Source organism: Triturus cristatus, chromosome 11 (genome assembly GCF_964204655.1).
Source record: "Triturus cristatus chromosome 11, aTriCri1.1, whole genome shotgun sequence".
NCBI lineage: Eukaryota > Metazoa > Chordata > Amphibia > Caudata > Salamandridae > Triturus > Triturus cristatus.
Window position 1 is genome coordinate 469,528,804 of NC_140594.1, and position 22,164 is coordinate 469,550,967.

A 22,164-nucleotide genomic window follows, 5' to 3' on the forward strand; every position below is an offset into this window, starting at 1 on the left:
AGCCAGCTAGTGTTCTAGATACTTATGAGATTTTGCCAATTCAAGTGTTCCTTTGAGAGAAGTGACAAAAAATAATTTTTCATTTCATTGGCCACATGAATGCAAGCAAAGCTTCAAGAAAATCAAATGAGTTATTGAGAATTCTTCAGAAATTACATACTTTGATCCTAAGCTTTATACTGAGGTTGTTGACGCTAGCCACGTCGGGTTAGGACCAGCCCTTGCACAGCACAGAAGACACCCAAATGCTCTTATACATAGTGTGGCATATTCAAGCAGAAGTTTGTCCCAAACTGAACATGTTTATTCACAACTTTAGAAAGAATGTTTAGCAGCAATGTGGTCTTGTGAACATTTCCACGTATTCTTATATGGAAAGCAGTTTATGCTTATGGCGGATAATCAAGCATTTTTTTACCATCTTTGCCAATCCAAAGGCCAAGATGCCTCCTTGCATTGAACTTTTTGCATTGGGGAGAGGAGTTGGCCTAACGGCTAGGGCGGTCGACCTCGAATCTGGGGAACTGGGTTTGAGTCTCGGCAATGTCGCTGAACATCCTGTGATTCTGGGCAAATCACTTAATCTCCCTGTGCCTAAAAAAAATGAATGTGTCCTCATGTAATGCAACTGGTGCTATGTAAAGCGCTCTGATACACAATTCGGGTCAAGTTTGCTCTACATAAAACTCTGGAAGAAAAAAAACGTTGGGGTCTACAGTTACAAGAATACCACTACACAATTATGCACCATGCAGGGAAAGATGAAAACCCTGTTGACTACTTTTCACAAGTGCCTCTACAGTGCTATGGTACCCCTTCTAAGACGGCTGAAGCCTTCAGAAACTTCAGTATATAATGAAGCACACCAGCTGCCATTTCGTTGGAACAAATTGTCACTGGCATGAGTGAAGATAGTGCATGTAAAAAATAAAAGACATTATTACACATCTGTCTTGGAACCAGCAGACTCCACCACTTACCAGTGACAGTCAATATCAGAAGTTTAAAAAAGTCAAAGATGAACTGTCCGCTACACTAGAAGGCATTTATTCTGTGAGGGTCGAGAATTGTTATTCCAGAGTCTGCGACAACAGATTATTGAAGTGGCCCATGAGGGACACTTGTGGAACCATTGCCAGAATATGAGCTATCAGAGACCAAGTCTTGTTTCCTCATCTCCAAGAGAGAGCTGAAAGAAAATTGAAGGCCTGACATCAATGCAACAGCCCTTCATCAAAAACCTCTCAACACACCTTAAACATGCCGGAGTTGCCAAAGCATGTATAGGAAAGAATTGCTGTTGACTTCTTCGATCCTCTTGACAATAGGACCAACCTGATGATGATTTTTGATGAATACTCCCATTTTCCCATTTATTGGAGATCTCTCATCTATTACTCAAGAAAGGGTGATAGAAAATAGACTGTATCTTTGCAACATGGGCTGCGATCTTAAAATCTGACAATGGCCCTCCTTTCAACATTCAAGAATCCAGAGACTTTCTCAATCATCTTAATGTGAATCATCAGAAAAGCACACCTCTTTATTCACAGGCCAATGGCCTTGTCAAATGTTTTCATGAGTACTCTTAAGGAAGCTGTACAGTGTGCTGTATTGGAAAAGCTTAAACGTAAAACTCTCTTGAATTCTACTCTTCGAGCCTACGGTTTGACCCCTCACTCGACCACAGGTGAAAGCCCTGCAGCCTTGATGTTCAGGAGAACCATGACAACCAAGTTACCTCAATGGACCAACAGAAGAACAAGTACTAAGGACGAAACCCATATAAAAGACTAGGATTGTAAAAGGAAAATGAAGCCTTATGCAGACAAGTGCCGACATTCAAAAGATGTTGCTTTTACTAGAGGAGATCAAAAGCTTGTGCGTCAGTCTAGAAAACTAAAATCTGATGCTCTCTTCGATGCTGAGCCACTTCATATTGTGACCAGCAAAGGACACATGGTGACTGCCCAATGTCCTGGGAAGTCCGTTACGTGAGATTCCTCGCATTTCTGACATGTGGTTCATTGCTCGTCAGGCACTGATGTCAATGTATTGACTGGGTCTGAAAGGACAAGTGTAACTTCCCTGACTGCTGTTGCTTCTACATTGCTATCGCATATCACGGACACTTCCACTGCCTGTCCCCAGCTTATGAAGACACGATCGTGAGGTGTGATCAAACCACCTCAAAGACTCATTGAAGAGCTATGATTGTATATATATTTGTAAAGAAAAATTCTAATTTGATAATTAACAGAGGGGGAGATACATTTTTCTGTGAGTTAGAAGTGAAGGAACTCCTTTGGCTCCTGATGGACTCCATAGACCTGTGACGTACATTTTAGAGCATGGTGAAGTGAATGCAGGTTTAGAATGTTGAGTTTGCAGTTACACTCAGATAAAAAAAGACCTGTAATACTAAGCTCCATATGTGCCATAGTCATTAGCAGGTATCCAGGATGGGGAGGATGGTACACCTCCTGAATTGTTTAGTTATTTATTTCTACTTATAGGCCCCCTTCTGTGGTTGAGAATATTTTCCCACATCCTGTGGGTTGCTGTTTACCCCTTATTCGTCCTCTAATAGGCTCTAATGCAAGTAAGTAATATGCCTCCATGCTATGGTAGTAAAAGATAGCCTTAAAGAGAGTGCAGAGGGTTGCTCATAACCGAAAAAGAACTATCGTCCCCCTTGCACTGATTCAATCAGTCTTCTGGAACACCCCTATTGTTTTTCTATTATCAAATTCATGCATGCATGCTCAAAATACATAAAACCTGTTTTTTTGCAAAAGATGTTTCCTCCTTTATTAAAACATTTTCCTTTTATATTCATGTAACACTGAATCACAATAATTGATATTTATATACAGAGCAACAGACACAATGTCAATATTCCAAATAAATATTTCATTAAAAAAATTTCATCGATCAATCTTATACTAAGATTTAAAACAAAAACAGAAGGTCTCCTTTGCCATCCCTCCTATTTACACTTGTTTAAAAATCACAACATTCATACACTGATTTTTATCTGTGAATCTCTGCACATGAATAACTCTTAATAAACACTTTGCATATGATCAAAATCCCATACAAACCATTTTTTTTTAAAACAGTGAATCAAACTAATGCTCATACAAGTATAGTAAAAGGAAAAGTGTTGACGCGGCATTTCGGTGGACTTGTCTTATTCTGCACCACCTTCTTCAGGACAAACTTTTATTTTAAAAAGACAGTTGGGTTCTCTTTGAGGTATGTTGTCTTTGCCACAAATAGTAAATCTCATTGTGGTAGGAAAACTCCAGGAAATAGATGTACCGGTAGTTCATTCCGATTCTAATCTTTATTAGTTCCAATTTTCACTGGTTTACACAGTTTCCTTTCATCAATGAGAAAGCGTGTGTTTATTTTAAAATTTCTCGGCACCGTATTTCAATAATTTCCCAGAGTATTTAGTGACATATCATAGTTTTTTGCAGCCGTCTTGCTTCTATTCTTTAACCCCTTCAGTGCCACGCCCTTTCCCCCTCCTGTGCCGGGCGTTGCACTAGTGGGTGGGGTTTATGACGAGATAGTCTCGTCATGAGCACAGCGCAACCGTGCTCCATGACGAGACTATCTCGTCATGGGCACTGAAGAGGTTAAGTATCCTCGAATGTGAGTTGTTCTGGGCATGATGCAACTGCACATGCTAAAACTATGATATCAATATCCCTGACCGTACCTCTTTGTTGACAGTACTCACAGCCTCCACTATCCCATCATCCAATCAGGGTTAGTGTGCCATGTCCCGTGGCTCTTTATGACTCCACTGGGATACTGCTGTGACAGTCCTTGTTTAACTGATCGTTAGCTGGAGAGACTATTCTGGTTAGAATTTTACTGCCAGAGCAGCATTCTTACGTATTGCTTCTTATTTTCATAACTGATTATCTGTGAACTGATCTCAGTTTCAGCACTCATCATAAGTGACCTAACAAAATGTGTTTAATGCAACTTGTGCTAGCAATTGCTCATACATTAAAGACTTGTTGTGCCTCCAATATTGTGTCAATAGAGAAATAAGTTAATTTGCACCATCAGATGTGGGCTTTGATGTAGTATCTCCGCTCTCAAACCTCATGCAGCAAGTGTGTGCCTAAGTGACTGCCTCCTAACATGCACAATTCTTCAACACCAAGGTGTGCTTGAAGTTATAAACATTAAATTGTGATCTGGTCACTGGAGTTCAACAGTCAGGTTGATGGAGCTTGGATGAACAAACACTGACACCATACAGCCCATTGATCACCCCACTCTCAAACACAACCTGAAATCTCAAACAGATTCAATGGACAATGTCCTTCATTGTTTCCTTTGCTACCTATCCAACTGGCACCAGTTCACTTACACAGGCACATACACACACAAATTATAGAAGCTCCGCACCACCTGCAGAGGCTCCAGGATTCCATCTACAACCCTGACATCTTTTCAAGGATCTACTTGTGACAAAATCTCGAAATTCATCAATAGGCAAACACACCACTCTACTTGAACATCTCCTTGACATTAAATACCTCAACCACTGTCTGCATCTCATTCAGAACTTCCGGCACCTGCCTGTAACTCAACCACACCAAAACCAAATTCCTGCTATTCACCAAGAACAAGCAACAAGCCAATACCTGGCTCATCCACATGAATCAGAAACCCCAACTATTACTGAAAGCCAGGTCATTCAGATTCACCCTTGACTCCAGCCTCATTCTAACAGAGCTGCTCAAAATGGAGATGAAAATATGTGCAACATGCATTTACCCTAATGATTTAATATCTGCAGACTGATTTTATAAATTGCTCTTGAAACAGGGTTTCTATGATGTGTAGAAGTGCGTTTAATGATGTATTTTAGGCCAAATGTGATGCGTCATCTTAAACAAGATGTAAGTTATCTCTGTTAGTAACTGGTGCCTTCCCCTCTTCGCATATCCTCTTCCCACAGGCTCAACAGTACACAGTTAAGCTGAATTCATAACAGTTTATTTTCAGTGCTGCTATTGTTCTGCTTATGATGAACATTCCATAGTTAGATGTAATATTGTTTAACCCCAGGCAGAGACCTCTGCTCTGCCCGCGGAGTGTGCGGACATTTGCCTTATCCGCATTCCGCGGAGAACGCAAATCTCCCCACACTCCGCAGCGGAGCAGAGATGGCCAGCCCCCGCCTCCACCCCCCTATTAAGAAGTAAGTTTACATTAACTACAAATAAACTTAAAACCACTTACATGTGTACTGCGGCGTCCCCCGGCTGCCCTCTTCCTCTTCCGTGCCGTACCGGTAATGCTTGAGAAAACTGCCCATGCGTGTGCACCCACACATTTCTCGCAAGAAATCTGCATGCTCAGTTTTTTCAAACATTACTGGGGTGGCGAGGAAGAGGAGGAGGGCATCCCGGGGACGCCGCAGTACACAGGTAAGTGGTTTTAAGTTTATTTTTAATTAATGTTAACTTACTTCTTAAAAGAGGGGTGGAGGCGGGCGGCGTAGCATAGCGGAGCGGAGCTGAGTGGAGCGGAGTTTGTTTGCAACTCCGTGGACCTCAGCATAGCCCCACTACGCCCGCTACGCCCAGGGTTAATAATTTTTCATGTGACTATGTTTTCAATTTCTTCACTGGAGCTTTCATTTGATGAAAGTGTTATTGTCAATGTTTCATGCTCGAACATCTCCGGATGACATTAGAAAAGAGGGTGTTGAATAATTACTCAAAAAATCGGGCTAGTGCTTGAGTGTAAAGGTATTGATGTTTATTTTTAATGTGCTCTGATTTGCTGAAGAAATCATACATTTGCTCACACCACAATGAATCTGTAGAAATGTTGATTAAATATGCATGCAAGAATTCTGTATAAAAAAACGTGATTTTGGGGTTAAGCCAGAAGACGTTTCTGTTCTGCTAGACATGACCCCCATCTTTTTAATGACTTTGCTTCCCTTTGGGGCTTAGAATATTTTCAGATTTTTGCATACTTTATATAACTTTGTCTTTGGGACCCTTTATGGTGTCGACTATGAGCCGCTTATGTTTTAATTTTGTAATGAAATGCTTTAACTTTTCAATTCTCTAGAACTCAATTATTGAATGGGCTTGAAATATTCCTAAATAGAACATTTCAACAAACTGTATTTTGATGTCTTGGGAAGTGCCTTAATGCCAGGACACATTGCCTCATGAAATAGAAGTTAACCAGTGCCTCCAATACAGTAGACCGTTGAAGGTTGAATTGAGGTTAGTTTTGAGGGATCTCAATTTTGGGGTACCCTCGATTTGCTGTGAAAAAGAAAAAAACACAAGGCAAAGACTATGCATCGGCCCATCCGCAGTTTAACATGCTTGAATAGATTTACCAGGAATACCACAACCCTGATTCAACTTATGAAAGAGCGGATGGCATACATCTTAAAGACATTAATTACCTTAGGATGCATTAACAGTTCACTTTCCCTTTCAGAATCCAACTATCCCTCCAAACACTCTTTGGGGCAGATTTACAATAACTGGCGCATCCCTGCATATCAGCAGGGATGCGGCAGTTATTGTGCGTCACGGCTCCGCCACCGTGAATGCACCGCATTTACAATGCGGCGCACCATGGGGCAAAAACGGACAGATGCGTGACGCGTCTGTGCCGTAAAGGCAGCGCATTGCTGGAGTTGTGTCGCAAGCACGACGCAGCTCCAGCAAGGCTGTGGGGTGCCCTATCTGTACAATGCTGCGTCAATCCTTACGCCCGCTTCAAGCAGGCGCAGGGTTTTGACGCAGCATGGGCTCAAAAGTGACTGAGTGAAATCTTGTACATTTCACTCAGCCACTTTTAGGATGCGTTCCTGCGACGGAACGCCCCCCGTGCACAGGAACGCCTACTTCTGGCACAGGACTTTACAACGTGACGTATCTCCCAGATGCGTCACGTTGTAAATACGCCGCGGCATGGCGCTGGTTTTGTGCCGCCGCTGCGTCACAAAAGTGAAGCAACGGCAGCGTAAAAGAGGCGCAAGGGGCTTGTAAATTTGCCCCTTTGACTGAATTGGTACCTTTGATCTCGTGTAGTGCTCCGTTTCCTTCCTTTCTGCTAGTTCTGTGCTCTGCAAATACCACATACATGTATTCAGTTTTTCCAAAATACTCTACTGTATCAAAGAAACGTAAAGCCAGTTTTATACTAGGCCCTGTGTTTAACTTAAAGGGGAGTTCCTTCACATTTGTGAAGTCAGATAACTTGGCCAGGTCCGCCATTACACTACTGTGCATATATTCGATAGATGTCCACATCTCCTTTGCAGCATGTGCAGTTCTTCTGAAATTGAAATGTGCAAAAGCTTCAGCTAATCACATTTTATGGACCTCTTCACGTCGCCTCGCATAAATAACACCAGGAGAGATTGATTTTTGTTGCTGGAGATTCCTGCGTCTTGTTTTATGAAGTTCAGCAAAGGAAAAGCTTTACCCAGCCAGCTTCATTTTCTGCAAGGCTAGTTTAGAGGACAATGCGTGATGGATAGCGGAGGCCGTTTGTCACATCTGATCTGCCGTCTGCCGTGGAGGTGCAAGTCGAGTGGGAGAAAGAAGTCTTGTTTAAGCTCTTTGTTGATTCTGGCGACACGTATTAAAGTCGTCGGTTCTTTTGTGTTCCCCGGTGCACTGCCCTTCTGTTTACCGTAAGCGCGATGTGTCTGGTGATTGAACCATTGGTCGGACGAATGAGGTTAAAAGGTTGATCGCTGTCTTTTAGAAACAGGCCGGCTTGCTTGAAATTCTTCCCCTTGGTTTAAGTTTCATTCTTATCAACTACTGGGAATTAGTGGCGTAAGGAAACTTGAGGGGGGCCCCCCTGCAAAGCACAATGAGCCCCCCCCCCCAGCGACCCAACCCACCACCTACCACTTTGCCCCACCAACAAAAATAAGCAGTCACCTAAAGCTGTATTTTGAGCACTTATCTGTGCATACTTCGAACAGCAAATATAAATAGAATGCACTTTAATTGTGTTCTAGGGCTGCCTGAATGATGAGATCCATGACTGATAATTAAAGGGAACAAATATATATAACCCTATTTAGTGCCAAGACGAGGTCTTTCCAGGCTCTTTAAACACATGGCTGCATTTTTCTTTTTGCAACCCTACTTTATATTCCTTTACATGAAATGCATTCTCACACTACAGCAGTAATTGTAGATTTCAAATACAAGAAATAGGCAGAGTTGGGACCCAGGGGGTACTGGAACCAGAAAAAAACTAAATCTCGGTAATCAGTTTACAAAGGTATGTTGACTGTGCACCTCAGATAGAGCGTACAGCTGACTGTTGTGGTGCACTGTAGCACCCAACAACACTTTTCAATAATGTACATCACACGCCGACATTTAATCGCGCTCACTGGGTAGAGCTTATATGGCACATAGCTCAGAAATACCATATAGATCGATGGCATGCAGCTCCCAAGAGCATTGTAGGTAGTTTAAAACACATGCAAGCATCGAACAGAACGCTCTGGACAGACCTTGCATACACCCCACATAGCGCAGATATACTTTACAGCTGGCTGCAATGTGGCCCCGAAGAGCACTTTTCAATAGCATGGACACACACAAACTTCCAACACAACACATTAAATAGAACAATTTGCTTACATCTAACTAAGCACAGACATGGCATTTGGGCCGTGGGCCATACTTTCCATAGAATGTATTATATAAACATAAATAACGTACCATAACATGTAGTTGCTGCCCCTATAGTTGTGTAGCTCTATCTATAACTTTGTCATCAGAATGTGCTGCAACAAACACGATGATGCTGGGCTGGTAAACAGGAGAGAGGGCCAACCCATCTTCACTATTGAGAGGCTCAGAAGCGTATCATTTAATTTATGAGGCAGGCCATCTGGCCGCAGTACTGATATGAGGCAACTGGTGCACCCGTGCTGCGGCTGCGCGCTATAACTACTGCGCTGATGGCCCGAACTCTACGCCACTCTACTCTATGCCACTGCACTTTTGGGAAGAGGTGCATCAGTGCGTGAGGTGCCCCAGTACTGGGCTAGAAGTGCCAGCTGCAGATCAGAAATGATTGGGCACATGTTCAACTCTGAGTGGATCTCTGTACTGGAATTGCAGAAGGGGGCTGTCCTACAGGCCAGACACATGCTGGGAGAGTAGCCAACTAGACGCTGAGCACAGGGGTCATCCCCAGAGTGCAAGTGTCACGGCCCACTCTACACATATCACAGAGTGCTCTGCAAAGCTGAGACTCCCCCACCATAACCTGGGTGATTGCCCTCTGCTGGCCCCTAGCTTGTGTCAGGGGTCAGGCACACTAGGGCTCCTCCACAACACAAGACCCAAGGGATTGCTAGAAATGAGCCCAAACTAACAAAGACGTCCGTGCAAGCCTTCCTGCTCAGTCGGAGGCTGTGCACATATGTCACAGCATCCATTTACAGGCCTCAAAGCACACTGAGTAAACAACTAGCAGGCTCCATTTACAGCCTCAGAGAAGGCTATGCACACAACCAACTGCATCCATTTACAGGCCTCAATGCAGGCTGAGCAAACAACTGGCATGCTCCATTTACAGTCTCAGAGGAGGTTGTGCACACACCCAAATGCATCCATTTACAAGCCTCAAAGCAAGCTGCATAAACAGCTGGCAGGATCCATTTCCAGTCTTAGAGGAGGCTGTGCACACATCTGGCAGAATACATTTACAAGCCTCAAATGAGGCTGCTCGAACATCCATTTACTCCCTTAGAGGAGACTGTGCACACATCTGGCAGCATTCATGTAAAGGCCTGAAAGGATGATGCGTATGCAGCTGGTAGGGCCCATTAGGACCTAAGAGGAGGCTCTGCACACAGCCATCAGCATCCATTTACTTGTCTCAGAAGAGGCTGACTCAGCTAGCAGGATCAATTTACATGTTTCAGACGAGACTGTGCACAGCTAGCTGGCAGGACCCACTATGACCTCTGAACAGCCGGTGTACGCAGCTGGCAGGATCTATTTACATGCCTCAGAGTAGATTGTGCAGAGCTGGCTGGCAGGACCCACTATGACCTCTGAACAGCCGGTGTACACAGCCGTCAGCATCCATTTACTGGTCTCAGAAGAGGCTGACTCAGCTAGCAGGATCAATTTACATGTTTCAGACGAGACTGTGCACAGCTAGCTGGCAGGACCCACTATGACCTCTGAACAGCCGGTGTACACAGCTGGCAGGATCCATTTACATGCCTCAGAGTAGATTGTGTAGAGCTGGCTGGCAGGATCCACTATGACATCTGAACAGCCGGTGTACACAGCTGGCAGGATCCATTTGCAGGCCTCAAAGGACACTTTGTACAGCTGGCAAGGCCTGTTAAGACCTTAGAGGAGGCTGTGAACACATCTAGCAGGGACCACTCCAGGCCTCAGAGGAGGCTGTGAGCAGGGCTGGCAGAATCCATGTTCATGCATCAGTGGAGGCTGTGCACAGCTGGTTGGACCTCTTTACAGACGACAGAGGATGCGCCATTTTGGCACCTGTATAAGTGACCATAAAACAACACACTGTCTATTGTCGGTATTTAACCTGGGGTGTGGTTAAGATTTTGAAACAGATCAAAAAGGGGTATATTCACAAACTGCATTTTGTAGTACATAAAGTAGTACTATGTAGTACTTCTCATGTACTATAAAATGCCGTTCACAAACCTACAAGCAGAGCCCTCCATACCTCCTATCTTTTCTCTGTGGAGATTTCTGTAAAAGTGTCGAAGGTCTCCGCACACATAAACCTACAATTTAACTGTAAATGTCAGAAGGAAAATGGAAAGCTGCTGGGAAATGAGCAATAGATACTACTAAATAGGAGGGATTCAATGCACAATGTTTTGACTTTGGTCCTCACAGTGCTGGATTGTGTGCGTGAGTTGACATTATATCAGTGGGCTTCAACGACAGGTCCTCATATCAGTAAAAAAACGTTTTTAGTGTTTAAATGTGCTGGGTTTTTATCCAAATATTTTAGTCCACAAATATTCACTTTAGTCCTATGTATGACATTCCAGACTTCCCAAGTGACCTAGCAGTCTGGAACAGAAAATAGACAATTGATCGAAGCCATAGCATGAAAGAGAGGAGTTAGAGGCAAAGGAACTGAGAGTGGTGAAGCGAACCCCTGGCTGCAGAGGAAGTGAAGTGTGGAATCACTTGGATGCTGCAAAGCCGTGGGATCCCAGGCTAGTCAAAAGATACTGTGGGACCCGGGTAAAAACAAAACTAGATATAGGGCCCTCTTTCCTTCATTTATGCCAGGTGGCACAGGAATTAGATTCAAAGTATTGAAAAGAAGGTACTCGACGGAAATAGAACAGGTATTGCTGGTTATTATACATGACCTGATGCCATCTGTTGTCAATTCGATGTAAGCTGCCTCATCGTTAATATTAAAAGAAATGTCAGGCTTGCTTTATTAATCTATAAATTGATTTAGAATCAGGAGAGTGTAGCCCTGCAAAAATGCGGGACCTGGGGCATATTGGGACAGGGAAATGTGTGGCCCCTAAGAATATGGAAGTGTGCGGTCCCTGTGGGGAGGGAGACCGTGAATGTTGTGATAGCTGCATGATGGGGCAGAAGAGTGTGAAATCATAGAAGCATGGGGGTGCTGTGGAGTCTGGGCTCACTGAAGGGTGCAGTACATTTAAGGAGCCTGGTGGGATAGATGGTACAGTTGAGCACTGGGTGCCGTTGGGGCGAAATCCCTGCGGCCAGTGGTGCATAGAACGCTAGATCTCCATGCATAGGGCTGCGAAGCATATAGGATTCAATATGATGCTATACTCATGAATAACTTGTCTCCAGTCCTAAGCATTCATATACTCCATTAGTGGATGCTGGAAATTGCAGTCATGAAGACAGTACATTTTTAAGGGAAAGTTCATGCTGGAAAAGAGGTATTCTCGTTACATTGGGTCACATAACAGAACCTGGAGGATGAGCAGTGACGTTTGGGATCCATAGGGTAGAGGAGCAATCAGTGGAGTGGAGGCCACTGGAGTGGGGAGGAGGAACTGGTGAGTAGATTACAAAGTGAGTGTATGATCCCTGCATGGCGGATCTAGGGGGGGTGGACATGGTTTCTGTGGGTGTTGGGGGGTAGAGAGTGTGGGTGGAGTGTGTGGGATACCACAGTTGGGATGACTGTGAAGAGCAGTTCAGTGTGGGGTGCCCTGAGTGCTGGACGCATGGAGTCTGAGAATCTGTGGGGGTGGGGGCCTAGGAGTGAATGATGCTCTCTGTGAGGGCAGTGTATTTTGGACTGCCCTGGGGTGCTGTGGGATGCAAAGAGTATACAATGCAACGCCCTCACTCGCCATGAATGATTTGATTGGATCCCTTCCCACACTTAATTAACCCGGGTCCATCCCCGTCTCCTGAGTCCATCACTCGGTGTCATTCATCCATCCTAATGTATTGCAAATGGCACTTGTGCAGTGGAGGAGCAGAAGAACCGCGTTACATGTCTGACAGGTCGCGAGCTATGCAGAGTTCAGTGGGTGAAGGGGGGAGGGGTGAATGAGCGTAAAGGTGATGGATGTGCTTGGCATGCACGCCGTAAATCACTTAGCTCACAGCACAAAAGGGGCACCCTGCATCAAACGCTCCTTCACTTCCCTCTGATGACAATAACACTTCCTTCTCTCCCTGTCACTCTGTCTTTCAATCTTTCTCTCTCCCTTCCATCCCTCTCTGCCTAGAACCGCTCTTTCTGCAAATCCCGCCTGTACTCCTTGGCTTGCTGTCTGCTTTCTTCTCAAACATTAACCCTCTCTGCCATCTATTTCCCTCCCCTCGTCCCTCCTTTCAATTCTTCCGCCTCCCTTCCTTCCCCCATTACTCCCGTCCCTCTACTGTCCTTTCTATCACCTCCGTGCTTCACCACCCTTGCCTGCCTTACTATTTGGGGCCTGTCTTTCACCCTCACTTCCTTCACAACTGAGTTCCCCCTTCCTAATCATCACTTTACCCCTCCTCTCCCCCCAACCTTCACATCCCTCCCCCTTCCTTCCTCATGTCTTCCCACCCTCAGTCCCAATGGCGACCACCTTTACATTTCACTCTCTCCTTTTACCTTCACCTCAAGTGACGGTTTCTTCTTTTCTCACCAATTATTTCTCCTTCCTCATACCCTAGCCATCCCGCCGACCCCCCCTCCCCCATCCTTATTGTCGCTGTCCACGTGCTGCATTGCTTACCTCTTCTTTTGCAACCTCATGGACTTTCTCCAAGAGAGTTACCACTATTGCAGTCACAGCTGAGATGGCAATGTGTGTAGGCGCATGGACCCTCAACCCTACACTCACTCCCAAACAGATATAATCAATCAATCAATCAATCAATCAATCACGGCATTTGTAAAGCGCGCTACTCACCTGGAAGGGTCTCAAGGTGCTGGGGGGGAGGGGTCCGTTACTGCTCGAACAGCAATGTCTTGAGCTGCTTCCTGAAGAAGAGGTGGTCTTGGGTTAGCTGCAGGTGGATGGGGAGGGAGTTCCAAGTCTTGGCTGCCAGGTAGGAGAAGGATCTTCCTCCGGCAGTGACTCTGCGGATGCGTGGGACGGTGGCGAGGGCGTGGCTGGTTGATCGTAGCTGGTGGGTGGGCGTGTAGAAGGTCATTCGGTCGTTGAGGTACTTGGGGCCCAGGTCGTGGAGAGCCTTGTGTGCGTGGGTAAGGAGTCTGAACGTGATTCTCTTGCTGACGGGGAGCCAGTGCAGGTCTTTCAGGTGTCCGGTGATGTGGCTATGATGGGGGATGTCCAGGATGAGTCGTGCGGAGGTGTTCTGGATGCGTTGGAGTCTTTTTTGTAGTTTGGCTGTGGTTCCGGCATAGAGGGTGTTCCCGTAATCTAGTCGGCTGGTGACGAGTGCTTGGGTAACAGTCTTCTTGGTTCCTGTGGGGATCCATCTGAAGATTTGCGGAGCATACGCAGGGTGTTGAAGCATGATGTGGAGACGGCGTTGACTTGTCTGGTCATCGAGAGGGAGGAGTCCAGGATGAAGCCCAGGTTGCATGCGTGGTCCATAGGTTTGGGAGTGGTGCCCAGGGCAGGGGGCCACCAGGAATCGTCCCAGGTGGAGGGGGATGATCCCAGGATGAGGACTTGCGTCTTGTCTGAATTCAGTTTCAGGGGGCTGTTCTTCATCCATTCGGCGATGTCTTTCATTCCTTCGTGTAGGTTGGCTCTGGCGGTGGCGGGGTCGTTGGTGAGGGAGAGGATCAGTTGGGTGTCGTTGGCGTAGGAAATGATGTTGAGGTTGTGTTGGCGTGCGATGGCTGCGAGGGGGGTCATGTAGATGTTGAAGAGGGTTGGGCTGAGTGATGATCCTTGAGGTACGCCGCAGATGACTTCGGTGGCCTCGGAGCAGAACGGGGGAGGCGGAGTCTCTGGGTTCTTCCGGCGAGGAACGAGATGATCCACTCCAGTGCCTTCTCTTGGATTCCTACATTGCTGAGGCGCTCTACTAGGATGCGGTGGCAGACCCTGTCGAACGCAGCAGAGAGGTCTAGGAGGATGAGGGCCGCTGTTTCTCCGTTGTCCATCGGGGATCTGATGTCGTCGGTGGCTGCGATCAGGGCGGTCTCGGCGCTGTGGTTGGCCTGAAACCCAGACTGCGAGGGGTCGAGGGAGCCGTTCGTCTCGAGGAAGGCGGCGAGCTGTCTGTTGGCGGTCTTCTCGATGACTTTGGCAGGAAAAGGAAGGAGCGAGATGGGACGGTAGTTCTTGAGGTCGGTGGGGTCCGCCGTTGGTTTCTTCAGGAGGGCGCTGAGCTCGACGTGCTTCCAGCTCTCTGGGAAGGTGGTGGTGTGGAAGGAGGTGTTGATGATGTCCCGGAGATGGGGTGTGATGATGGCGTCGGCCTTGTTGAAGACGTGGTGGGGGCAGGGGTCGGTAGGGGATCCGGAGTGGATGGTGTTCATAGTGTGGGTGGTGTCTTCGGTGCTGATTGGGGTCCAGTTGCAGAGGGTGTTGGTGGCGGGCGTTGGTTCGGTGGTAGGTTGCGTGGTCTGTGCGTTGAAGCTGTTGTGTATGTTGTATATAATGGGATTGAGACCACTGGCTGGGACCACTGGTAGCCCCCACTGCTCTAAAATCTGAAGTTGTGCAATAAACATCTGTTAATCAGTGCCAAGATACCCTTGGGCAAACCTGCGCTATACAAATACACGGTATGTTATGTTATTTTATGTTATGTGCAATGTGAACTAGCCACAATACCCGGGCACTATAATTAGTGCCTTGAAGGGTCACTTCTCATGGTGCTCTGAGAATGATAACGTACTTGTATCACTGCTACGCTTGCTTTTCTCAGGATTGTCCAGTTTGTGTCCACGAGGGCTGGACCGATGCCAGATTTTCGAGCACAACCTTTTCTTTGCAATGGCCACACAGGGAGTCCCCTCCGGGGGGAAGTCAGCCCCGGAACCCATTTAAAGAAGTTCAAGCAAACATGGGTGCCAAAAAAGGGGCAGGTGCAATTGGTACACTTCACCAAGCCTAGATAACTTGAGACTTCCTCATTTCCAGGCTAATAACTTGCAATTCAAATTATTCCTGTTGAAAAGGAATACTCAGAAATGCAGAAATGTTTTTAATGTATATATACTTTGAAAATCTGACAAAGCTCTCCCCACCCCTAGCATGTATCCTTGTTTGGTATGCATGTCCTATGCTGTCTTGCATACTATGCGGTACACCATTTAATCGGAGGGACATTCCACTTTTTGCCTGTGGCCTTACACTCCCTGCACCCAGGCACCCTTTGCTATCACAACTTCTCTCTGCTTCTAGAGTGCCAGCAAATAACCCTTACAAGAGCACATGAAAGAAGTCAAGGTTCTGTGGGGGAGGGGGTGATACCTCACTTGATGGTAGAGGAATGGATGCTGGCACCCAGAGAAAGTGGAAGATTTACCGACAGGCTGTGCCTCTGGAAAGGCCGCGCCAGATGCTGTGTTCCCCTTGTGAATGACATTCAACACTACAGCCATTTCAAATGCACCAGACTGTCAGGAAATGCCACAATTTCACATGGGACAGGCAGAGAGACTGTTGAGAAGCCTAAAACAAAATAAGGCGGCCAGAAGTAACAGAAGATGCCTGTTATGCACACACCCTGCTAACAAGCAATTTCCTGAGCCCCCATAGCGATTTTCAAATGAGGGATATCCTGCCAATGGCGACGGCAGCTGCCTGCGCTCCTGGGCTCAGTCATCAGGAGTGCCTGCATGGCCTGCCTTTGGAGCCTGACCCGTGCCTCCCCTGGCAGCAGGCACCTGACTCCTATCTGTTTTTATACAAATACACACACATTCCATTGAAGAAATGGAGGTTGAATATTATGCAGGGTGAGACAACTTTTCAAACTTGACAGACTGACTCACCTGAGGCCTGGCCTGCAGCTTCAGTGGCAGGCACGAACGGGCGGCAGAAGACGGGCAAGGTAAGTATTGACAATAATTAAATTAAGGCAGTACCAGTCCGTCCTGGGCCGCATGGTCCCTCTCAGCCGCCTCACCTCACGCACACTTTAAATTGCGCAAAGTGGCATACGCATGAGAATGACCAGCCCGACCATAGTATGCTCCACCCTAAGGGTGAAGACCGCACAGATGTGGCCCGCACCATTTAATTTATGATGAGGCAGCCGCCCTTGCAACTACGGCGAGCGTAACGTAAGTTAGGTAACTCCCAGCATTCGAGAAGGATCGGATGTGTGGAGTTCTAACTGGTTGCTGTTTGCACAGCCGGCCGTGCAGGGGGCATAGCTGTCAAAGTTTTGGATTACTATGTGTGACATTTTTTCGCGAGCAAAATCAAGCAGTGAAGACAAGGGAAACAGTCTCTCTCCACCCAGCTCTCTCCCTTCGCCCTTTGTCTTTTGTATCAACCTACGTGATGTTACATTTTGGGACTATTGATACTACTGGCTAAAAGTATGAAAAGACGACACAGCCACTTGGCAGCTATGACAACTGAAGTAGCTCAGCTGGTTTGTGTGAGAGGCTGGCTGAGCTCTTTCCTGTAAGATGAATCTGTGGCAAAACATGTCTCACATGAGCGTACAGTAGTCTGTTCTCTCTACTTTGGAAAGAATGGTTCACAGTCCAGCTTTTCTAAGCTTTTTGTGACCCGTGTATGACTGCTGAATACGCTTCCAATCACTAATAGTTTACTTAACATGGATTCTGTGCTTCAGTGGTGGGTATTGTATCACACAACACTCACATACACTCATTTATATTACACTGTCTACGTGTCACTGAACGACAAGCTCAGGACCTCGAGCGGTGCAAATGAAAGCCCCTCTTACCTTTCTGTCACCATGACCCGGCCCTTGTAGCTATCCTGACTGGCAGCCAGAGACTGCTCCGGTGCTGATAGGGGCCTGACACTCTAACCCGGTACATTGACCTGCCCGAAGGGCGCAGAGGCCTTCTGGGGTGGCAGTGCAAGCAACATTAGCATACGAAAAACACAGAACAGAGAGCGCAGCAAAAGTGGCGGAGGCGAGTAAACTTCATTTACAATCCCACAAAGTAGAGCAGAATTAGCAGTCCAAGCGTCTCAAGAATGTAGAGAAATTATAAGTCATAAAAACGTCCGAAAAGACTCTGCTCACCTGGCACCATCGAGCCTCGGAAAAATCCCAAACAGTTGCTGTTCGCGATATCACCGTCTTGTGGCCAGAACACCCTTGCTAGGATTCTCATGCTTTTTTTGTCTCACGCTGTATACCCAACCCAGTGGGCCAAAATTCCCTTACCAGCACATACTCTACTGGCGTCGCAGCGGCAAATCTCGTGGTGCAGGATAGGCTGCACAAAGCACACATGTTCCCTTGACCCATGTGTGTATAGGTAGCCTCACAAAATAAATATGGAGCTGATACTATAGATCTCAAAAAGAGGTAACAGCTCAACTTTTATAATAAGCTTATGTGCGTGACAATATTTTTGCTAGCTTGGAGTAATGCTGTATTTTGACTTAAAATGGGTCAGTATTATAACGCAAGATGTGTGACACTTGGCAGGGCTGAGGGGGCCCCTGGAGCGCGGGTTCCCCTTGCACCGTGGGGGCTGCGGGGGCCTGTGTTACGCCGCTGCTGGGAATATTTGACATTTTTGAAGGAGTGTTGATGTGGGGGGTGTGGAGAATTGAATTGGGAATTGTGTTTTTATCTTGCTCCATCTAAAAATACATTTGTTCTGTTTTTAAAAAACTTATTCTGCTGCTGCCCTTGCTTTTTGCACAAAGTTCGCTTACTTCATTTCCTGCACTCGCGCTAGACCGGAACTTGCGCTTTGCGCTAGGAGGTCAGCACTCTAGTCTTTTGGCCGGTGCCTCTATATACGTCACCCTGGAGCGACCGCGCACAATCTGACATTTTTGAAGGAGTGTTGATGTGGGGGGTGTGGAGAATTGAATTGGGAATTGTGTTTTCATCTTGCTCCATCTAAAAATACATTTGCTCTGTTTTTAAAAAACGTATTCTGCTGCTGCCCTTGCTTTTTGCACAAAGTTCGCTTACTTCATTTCCTGCACTCGCGCTAGACCGAAACGTGCGCTTTGCGCTAGGAGGTCAGCACTCTAGTCTTTTGGCCGGCGCCTCTATAAAAGTCACCCTGAAGCGACCGTGCAGCGGGCGCGCCCGGCGGCGCGCAGAAGGCGTGCCAAAGGCAAGCCCGTCTGCGCCCGTCCGCGCCTCGGACGTGCCTATTGTGCCTAATAATGCTAATAATGTTGCCTACGAGCCTTTTCCGTGCATGAAGCCTCCTACTGCGCGGCATTGCTACTCCCGGTCACAATTGTTCCAGCTTCACACCGGTGCCCGGAGTCCGGAAGTACCGGCGTTGGTGCATGTTTCAGGGACTACTGGCTGTTCTCCTCATGAGGTGGGATTGAAGTGTGGACTTTTAAATGTTAGGACTCTCCCCAAGCACTCTACGGAAATGTAGCTGCTAATTGACGAACATGATTGTGATATTTTGTTCATGACTGAAACCTGGCTTGCACCCGGTCTCGACCTGGAACTTGGCGCTGCCTGCCCCCCTGGGTTCTAATGGCAGGGGTGGCGGAACTGGGATGGCTTTCAAAGAAATTTGGGATCTCTCGCCATTGGATATCGATGAGATCTCGCTGTTTGAAACTCTGGGCTTCTCATTTAAAGATAGATCCGGCCATGTCCTGACTGGAATTCTTTGTTATAGACCTCCGGGGACTATGAGCGAACAGTCACAACAGCAGTTCTTGGATGTGATTAGTAATTTGGCACTCACCCATCGCAGGATGTTGATTCTGGGAGACTTTAATCTCTGGCCCAATGCAATGATAAAAACAGCGTACAACAATATCATTCAATCATGTGCCAATCTTAATTTGTCACAACATGTGTTGGAGCCCTCACACTCGGCAGGACACGCTCTAGATCTAATATTTGCGGCAGAGAATGTAGTGACCTTGGACAATATCCTCCCAGTGGATTGGTCCGATCACCATTTAATTAGATTTCGAGTCTTGTCGATCCCTAGGGGCAGTCTCCCCCCGCCCAAAGACAGCAATAGTGTCTTAGGCAGGGACTGGAAATCCCTGAGAAGGAAAGCTCAGTGCGCCTCTTTATTTAATGATGCCCCTCTCCCTGTGCCAGAGCAGTCAGTCGACTTCAACTTTAAGGAGCTTTGTAGCTACATCACTAACACTATTAATAGGATTGCTCCATTGAAACGGGTTAGGAAAAGAGGTTCCCCGTCGCACCCTGGTTCTCCGAGGAATTAAGAGCTTTTAAAATTCAGTGCAAACACGCAGAGAGGCAGTGGCGTAGGCACTATCTGATCAGCGATAAGATTATCTGGCATGAACTGCTGGTCAGATACAAGCAAGCTATTGCTTCCAGTAAAGCGTCGTATTTTGCGGATCTTATTTTAAACTCTCCGAACAGTGCTAAATGTGTCTTCAACATTTTGAGAGGTGTTATTAACCCAGAGTGTTTGGCTAATAAGATCACTCCCTCGCAGGATCTGTGTGATGGGCTGGCTGCCTTTTTTCACAACAAAATAAAGGGAATCCTCGAGGGCATGCCGCTCAATTCTGTAACTAGTTGCAAGGCTGGAACATGGACACCCACAGTGGACCCGCTTGACTGTACAACATTCAGGCCAAGCGATGAGGCATCAGCAGGACCTTGTTTAGATCACTGGACCTGTCCTTCCTTGGAGGACTTTTCCAATGTGGCTATGAAAGTCTGCTCTGGTTCTCCTTTAGACCCTATTCCGCAGAAATTCTGGAAGGAACTAGGGTCGGATACCTTTCCGCCCCTCCATCTGATTATTAATCAGTCACTAATCAGTGGTGTATTCCCGGCCTGTTGGAAGGATGCGTTGGTTTCTCCCCTTCTAAAAAAACCCTCGTTGGATCCCGCTTGCTATGGGAGCTATCGTCCTATCTCCTTACTGCCCTATCCAGCCAAGATAGCTGAACGACTTGTCAGCCAGGAGCTTTCAGGGTTTCTTGAGAGCAACGGGACATTGGAGGAAAATCAGTTTGGTTTTCGTCCGGGGCATGGTACCGAAACTGCACTGATCACTGCCCTGGACGATCTGCGAATGCGGGAGGACAAGGGACATTCTGCAACCTTGATATTGCTTGACTTGTCCGCCGCTTTCGATACGGTCAGCCACAACATTCTCCTACATCGGCTTGAGGAGGTCGGGATCACAGGCTCGGCCCTAAAATGGCTATGTTCCTACCTGTTGGATAGACGGCAGGCGGTTTTTCTGCCTCCATATCAGTCAGATTTTCTGCCCAACAAACAGGGGGTTCCACAGGGCTCATCTATCAGCCCTATTTTGTTCAATGTTTACATGCGTCCTTTGGTGCAGACCATCAAATCATGTAACATCACGGCAGTTAATTATGCCGATGATACGCAATTGATCATCTCCCTGGATGGTGATCAGGGGGATTCCTTATCCACCTTCCACAATTGCATGATGGAAATGACGACTTGGCTGAGAAATAATGCCTTGCAGTTTAATGGTGCCAAAACTGAGATTTTACATTGCTCAGTGGGCAGGGTGCCTTTTTCCCTGCCTTCCAACTTTTGGCCTCTCCCCTTGGATACCCCTCTGGTTCCAGTAAAGACTGTTCGCAATCTGGGGGTCTGCTTTAATGAGAAGCTAAGTCTGGAGTCACACGTTAACAAGGTGGTTTCAAACTGTTATTTGATCATGAGAGGCTTACGTAGGATTTTGTCCCTTCTTCCCCCTCATGTACGAGGTACAGTAGTCCGATGCACAATTCTTAGTCGCCTGGACTACTGTAACGCCTTGCTGCTTGCCTCCCCTGCATATTTGATACAGAGACTTCAACAGACCCAGGCAGCTGCCGCAAAACTTGCCCTTATGAGACCGCGTTTCTCCTCTAGCACTAGGGCTTTGTCCGAACTCCATTGGCTGCCTGTGCATCAGATAATTTTGTTTAAATCTCTGTGTGTAGCTTTTAAAGCTCTTCATGGCCTTGGCCCTATACCACTGCAAAATCTCTTTAGATGGTATACTCCCACGCGCATGCTGCGCTCCTCATCAGCTAAGCTGGCCTTGACTCCCAAAACAACGAGAGCCACCCTGGGAGGTCGTGCCTTTAGCACTGCGGCTGCACGTCTATGGAATAGTCTCCCCGTGGAGCTACGACTGGTTCAGGATTTGACCCTTTTCCGCAGACAGCTGAAAACCTGGCTGTTCCCCAGAGTTTAATTCTCAGCCTCCCCTCCTTCCTTCCTTCACTCTGTCATCAGCGCCAGGATGCCCGTAGGGTTGCAGTGCGCTTTACAAATATAAATACATACATATGTATAATGCGCGCTAAAGAATAAATTGCACAGTAATACGTTTAGCAGCACATTTGACAACTAAATTTTAGGGAAAGGTGGTATTGCCACCTTGTTAAAATGCAATATTTCTGCACTGAGTATGAAAATACACGCTAGTCACCCTACATGCTGCAGCACTCCTCACTACAATGTTAAGGAATTTGACTACAACACCCCCTCCATGATGGAACGCTGCAGGCTACAT